We start from the raw sequence: 6,846 nt of genomic DNA, 5'->3' as shown, positions 1-6,846 counted from the left end.
CTCTCAGCCCACAACACATTGCTCACACTCATATCTCATTCCCCCAACCTACTCACCCCACGCCGTCGCCATCTCTCCCCACCATGGAAAATCATATCCAAATAAATCCAACTCTATCAAAAAAATGAAAAAAAAATCTGAAGATACTTTAACATTGTTATCTATCTTGGTACTGCTGCTCATCTCACTTGAAAAGAATATTTACAAATGATAATACTTTTGCTCATATCTCTTCTAAGCAACCTGATCAACATTGTAGTCAATGATACGTCCTTGGTGCTCAAATGGTGAAGCTTCTACTTCACTCCTTCCTTTCTTTAAGAATTGGCACATTACAATCAAGGACTCCTAATATCTTGGGCATATATCACATCAAACGATAGGGCATTCTACACAATTGTTTCCCTCCCACTTAACCTAAAGTTATTATCCCTAGAGTGTTGTTATGCACCGTCACAGCACCGCCCGCTTCAGCTTCTTCGACTGTGGGGCTACTGGATATATCTCGGAACGACACCCGCACCTGGATCCTTCGGTTCAATGATAGTATTGTTTTTCATGAAAATAGTTGCATTAAGAGTGAGTTAATTCTAATCTTTCTTTGGTTCTATGCTATTTTTCTGTAGTACCTTTGTCCACAGTACAAGGGTTGTAATTCTTAGCTATTTGTGCTTTTGTAACAAAAAATCTATGTAAATAAATGACTGGTCCTAAGCTACTCTTGCTATCATTCATCCTGTCAAAACAAGACTAAATTGGTCCAAATAGTTTTATGGTAATTATACATAAACAACAAATGTAAATGTAATAATAAACAGGTATGAGCATATATACCTCATTGTGGTCGTCGTTCTTCCTTAGGCGAGTGGATCCCTTCCCTTTTATTGTTTTCCCAAATGGAGTTATTCATGTTGATCTTAACCTTGATGGTATACGAGGTGGATCTACCATTGAATATATCAGACTGCATATGAGGATATATGTGCCTGAATGTGATAGGGACATGCATCGTTGATCCCAGGCTTATTGATCTTGGTGGACTCGATGAGGTCAATGTTGGCAATACTGCCATCACGAAGCCACATTTTATAATGGAAGCAACATGGTGAGACTCAAATATTGTATTAGGATTTGCGAGCAGCATGTTGAACCCCAAACTGGAGTCATTCTTGTCCTTGAGGCTGAGGTACAGCTTGGTAGCAGTCTCTTCAAAGTAGAAGTGGCGGAACTTGATCTTGTCTTCGCCGGTTTTTTATTGGATCAGCATGCTACCACACTTGTCAGAACGACCCTCTATTATGAAATAATATATTTTAAGAGACATTGGAACAATGCATTGACAGTACAGGGTTTGTTAGCATGCACTAATCCACTAATCTTTGAAATCAATAAATGATAGTAATTATATCAAAACCAGAAGATGAACAACACTATTGCTCTCTCCACGACATAAACCGACGAATTCTAGACTCTAACAATCCTGAATATGTATGAATAAAACAACCAGGTTTAGCTATTTTGCATAAACCATGAAAATCTATAGGAACTTCATTGTGTTCAATTGAAAAAATAGCACATGACTATAGAAAGAACAACAGGCTTGATAATAACTAATCCATGAACAGTACTTGTTTAACACATGACTAATCCATGACTATAAAAAGTTCATTATACTCGGTCACTTGTCTGTTGCGTGCCATGATTTGTCCATCTTTATTGACCATCATTACCTTGATCCGTCTAACTTGTTTAGCATGTAGCATATATTCCCATATTGTATGGCTCAATCATTCAAACCTCTATATCGATCATTTACTTGCTTGTGTGGTATGGGATGCCTTGTGTCCTGTCTATTTGTAATATGATTTTGCTGGCAGGATTTGCTTGTCTTTCTGGAAGGACTGGTTTATCGAGCGATTCTAACCAAGGTGGCCCTTGTCATCTATTCACGTCCATAGTGATGAATTACTCAATCACTTGGCGCTCCTGTCTAGAAAAACAAATCATTATAAAGTTGGCCCTAGGCGTTTCTAGTGATTACACAAGAAGAATCGATATAAAGTCTTATAGTCTTCCTGCAGTTGTCATTCTCACGTTTGAAATTTTCAATCTTCTTCCGGACGTAGTCTGGTCCAGTTAACCATGTACGCGGGTTTGTGCTTCAGGGATGGACATTTCTTATGTGAAATCCAATATGAGATACATAGTACATCAACATGTCAGGCAAAGAGTCACATCAAAGAAAAAACACAAGAAAACTATGAACAGGTTTGTTTCTGTTGAACACAATCAACAATAGATCATCATTTTTCTGTTTATCTGTTTTTATTTTATTTTAACAATAGATCATCATTTTTCCATAGGCTAGTCACTTAATTGGTCTCATTGAAATCATTTTGACAACACCCTAAAGGTAAAACAGAACTTGCCATGGTTTTCCATTGAGCTGAAGAATAAAATAAACCACATGCCTGGGAAGTAGATTGATATTGTTGAGTCCAAGAAGATCCATCAGAAACAGCTGATTTAGTGGCCCAAGCTTCTATAGTATATGGTGCAGTATTGCTGATGAATGTAGCAGAAATGCTTTCCTCCAATTTAGCCATTTTTAAATCAAAATCAACAATATTTTCACTGCATTTCACCACATTCAGTTATATTAAAATTTCAGGAATACAAAGTAATAATTTGACAATGGTGCTAAATAAATAAATTATTTCACTCGTAGAGTGCTAGTTCTGGTATCCTAGCAAAGTAAGCTAAATGAAAGTGTCATAGCTAAGAAAGCATACTCAAAACCTCTCTCGACTTTTTTTGTTACACCATTACCATACGTGTTTCCAGACTTGATTTTGCTATTAGGAGCCAACAACAGTAGCCAGAAGCATTGGCATTATTGATGATAACTGAACCTTTATGTAGCAAGTGTTTTAGAGATTTATATTCGACACAACAACTTGTTGAATACTACTTTGAACTTAAAAGGTGAGGGAGAAATCAAAACTTGAGTCACACAGTCACATCAATGATACGATGAGAATGAAAAAATCAATGGAAAAGTACCGCTTAATATTTCACAGTTTCATCATGGTCATCAACACCACTAAGTTGGAATTCTAGAGTTTTAGGAAATGTGACTGTGATTCAGTAAATTTCCCTTCTGCCATAAATAATGATGTATGGAGCTGCAACTTTTCTTCATACTATCCCAACGCACGGACACATGTAGGACAACAAAATGACAACAATCATGGAAAAACATACCATTACCAAAATCAAAGGTATAACATAATATATTGTCAGTATGAAAAAAATGAGATCATGTTAATTTCCCTATAAACTTCAGATCAAAGGTATGTATTTCACAGGAATTTGACAACCACGGTCATATGTTCTGAATGGCGCTTCAAGGATTAAAAAAACAGATAGAAGGATAGAAATTCTACATGTAATGGGAACTACCACCAAAGCCATGTTCTATTGGATCCAGCTTGAAAAAAAAATTATATTGATTCATCAATCGTAGACATAAATTTTGGCTCAAAGAAGGAGGACTACATACAACTTCCAAAATTTTATGTGTGCCAGCCAGTGGTCGGGCTGACATTCAGATAGACAATGCAGCTTGGAAGTAATTCTAAATGTCAGTCATTTTCCATATTATATCTGCAGGTGCATGCTAGTGCAAAATAGTGCTACATCACGAAGTTGTTGTAAGGTACAGCGGGAGATAAATAAAAATTCAGTGCAAGCATGGTTGCAAATTATTTGGCAAGAGCATAGCGTGCAGGCCACTTACCAGGTCTGGCACCCATACTCCCCTAGTAATTAGCAATGGTGAAAAGTCTAAACCAATTGGATGGCACAATCAACAGAAGCAAAAAAAAAAAATCCTTGGGCGCCAATCCATGATCCGTTGCCTGGTCCACCTCGGAGTTTGGCCTGCTCCGAGCCCCGTTTGTGTTCAGCAACGGCGGTGGCCCTGCAACTGCAATCATTTATCCTAGTCTCCACAGTAGAACAATGGATGATCACAACTTCAAATTCTAGTATATACTGAATTAGTAAGGACCAGCGGGATAGCAAAAATTCAGAAAATTTCGTTCCAAAATAGAAACCTCTAATTAATCAGACAATAAACTTGCCGTTTGATCTGATGATGAAAGGCACAAATGAATGGTTGTCGTGCATGCACATAAAAAATCCACGCGCGAGTATGCAATCATCAATTCAATTTTTATAGCCTGGGAGTTAACACTGATAGGCCTTGCCTTGGATCAGCTCAAAACGAATGACTATAAGATTTTATTAGTACAGACTGCAGACCAAAAATTCCTCTTAAACACTTTTTACTGACTTCTGTATTGTTTTGTTCAGTACTTCAGTTCTTCAGTTTAGCATTCTAAACAAGCCAATGATGTTGAAAACAAGGTATGCTATTACAGATAGTTTTAAGGCTTGGCAACCAATGAATTTAGTAGCACACAATTAAACAACATCAGGTGAAAAATTTAGCTTCCATGCTGATCCTAAATACTGCAACAAAATGTTTGACAGAATATGCAGGTCAGTTTGGCACTATAAGTTCCCAATCATTAGCTCGCCTCAGGGGTAAAACAAGCTACCATATAGCAAAGTATCAAATCACATGAGCAGTGTTGTAATCAATCATGTAGATATTATAGAAGATCACTGATTTTAACCAGTTCTGTAGTAGCTATATAACCATAGTGATTTTGGAAGCTTTGTAATACTAATTCCCAAATTCCATCTGGTAGTAATTAAAAAAATTCCATACAATGAAAATACTCATATATATTTCCATCATGAACTCAATATAAGATTATAAGTGTGAATAAATTGATAAGTAAATCAATATGGTGCATACTCTAAAATCTCAGAGATCTTTGATGTCGTAGAAGTTATTAGTCTTCTACTCGTTTCGGAAATCCCTACAGAAAAAGGGAGTACATTTCAAACTCCAGAACATGATGGTGCAAACGGTGAACTGAATAAAGCTATAATGGGCCAGTATACTACATGGAGCATAAATCTGCAACATGAATTTTGTAGTTATAGTATTATTACTTTCTTCGAAAATGAAAATCTGTTTGCAGCATGGGTGTGAAGCATGCATACGCGTGCACAATCAAGGATTGAAGTCCAAATCTCAGCATGTTCCACATAACCAGAACATCATCGTATTCCCAAGTAACCAAAAGTATTGTTACTCCTGGTTGCCGTGAAATTTCTGCAACAAAGAGGGGACAATTCAGTACAAAGAGAGATAACAGAGAGAAGGGAGACGTAGTGTTGTTGTCGTTGTGCCCCCTCACCTCCCGGCCCTGCAACTTGAAACCACGGGCGCCTCTGCACTGCAACCCCGTATGCACATACGTCCCTCTCCCTCGCCCGACACAAGATACATAAGCTAGCACCGGCCAAAAATCAATCAATCAATCAATCAGTGAGGGGAAGCTTGTTGATTGACATCCAAAAATTCAATGAGTTAGAGAGCAGAATGAACTCATTAACAGCACACATAAACAACCAACCATCCCCTGGTTCAAACTGGTACTGGTACAAATTTACAGATTTGACGGTTCGGTTTAGGCACCTGCATTGGATGTTCCTCGTGATTTTTCGAGGCCGATTTCAAAGGCCGGCATAGAGGAGAGCTTGGCATTGAGCTCTGAAAAAGCACATCATGTATCACACGTACAGTAGCACCCAAGATGACTGAAATCAGCCTGATAGAGAGGAAGAGAAGACGTACCGAAGAGGATGGGGCACCGGTCGTCGCCGTACTTGGAGCCCTCACCATATTTCGCCGGGCGCAGTCAGCGGCATGACAGAGGAGACAAGGGTGCGAGCAAAAGAGACGCCGACGGCTAGGGTTACACCGCAACAAAGCATAGCCACGCCGGTTGTGGAGGCTTGGAGCACCTTTCGCCACGACCGCCGTGGTTGCGAACCGGCAGTCCCTGGTGCACCTGCCGGCCTGCCTGCCTGCGTGAGGAAAGGAAATCTGCGTCAGGGAAGAAAGCGAGTGGAGACACACCAGGGGGCGGCGGAAGAGGGGAGGTACCTTCCTTGGTGAGCGGCATGGACACGGTGGAGGAGGAGGATGCGCCGTCGCCCGAGAAGATCTTCTCTTTCCGCCCCCTCGTCTCTCGGTTGAACACGGAGGGGGCTAGGTCTTGGGCGGCGGCGGCGGCCCTCTGGAGCAGCGGCGAGAGCGCGGATCCGGGAGGCCTTGGTTGCTGCCACCTCGAAGCGACGCTTCCTTGACGAGGACACGACCGTCAGCCGTGACGTACGATGGCGCGTCGCCGATCTGGGAACGCCGCCGTCGTGGGCTTCAATCTGGAAGCGCAAGCGCCGAGGCGGAGAGGCGATCCCGGCGCGTCGCCGATCTGGAGGCGCGTCGCGCTGTTGGTCGACCCCGGCGGAGATCGGGAGCCATCTCTTTCATGGCGGAGAGACGGCGGCTAAGGCAAGATCCGGCACGTTAGTGGCGGCGGCGAAGGGATTGAGGGCGGCCACGAACGAGGGCAGTGAGTTGGGCGTGCGATTAGGAGAGTCGTGCGATTGGTTTAGGATTTTTTTCGCTGGTTAATTTTCGCCGGTTTGTTCAGGCTGATTTATTTTCGATCGTGTCAGTTCATTGCGACGGGAGGTTGGGCGCGTGGGAGCGGGTGTGGGACTCGATCGCCGGGTTTTTCTTGTTTTTTCGCGGCTGAGCGGGAGGTGGGAGCAAGTACGAAAAAAGATCATAGTAGGTGGGACGAAAATAAAACTTGGAACGCGACCTACTAACTGAAATATTAGGAGTAGAGATTTCTG

The sequence above is a fragment of the Triticum aestivum genome, chromosome 3B, assembly GCF_018294505.1.
Source record: "Triticum aestivum cultivar Chinese Spring chromosome 3B, IWGSC CS RefSeq v2.1, whole genome shotgun sequence".
In the NCBI taxonomy this organism is placed as follows: Eukaryota; Viridiplantae; Streptophyta; class Magnoliopsida; order Poales; family Poaceae; genus Triticum; species Triticum aestivum.
This window is presented reverse-complemented; position numbering follows the sequence as displayed.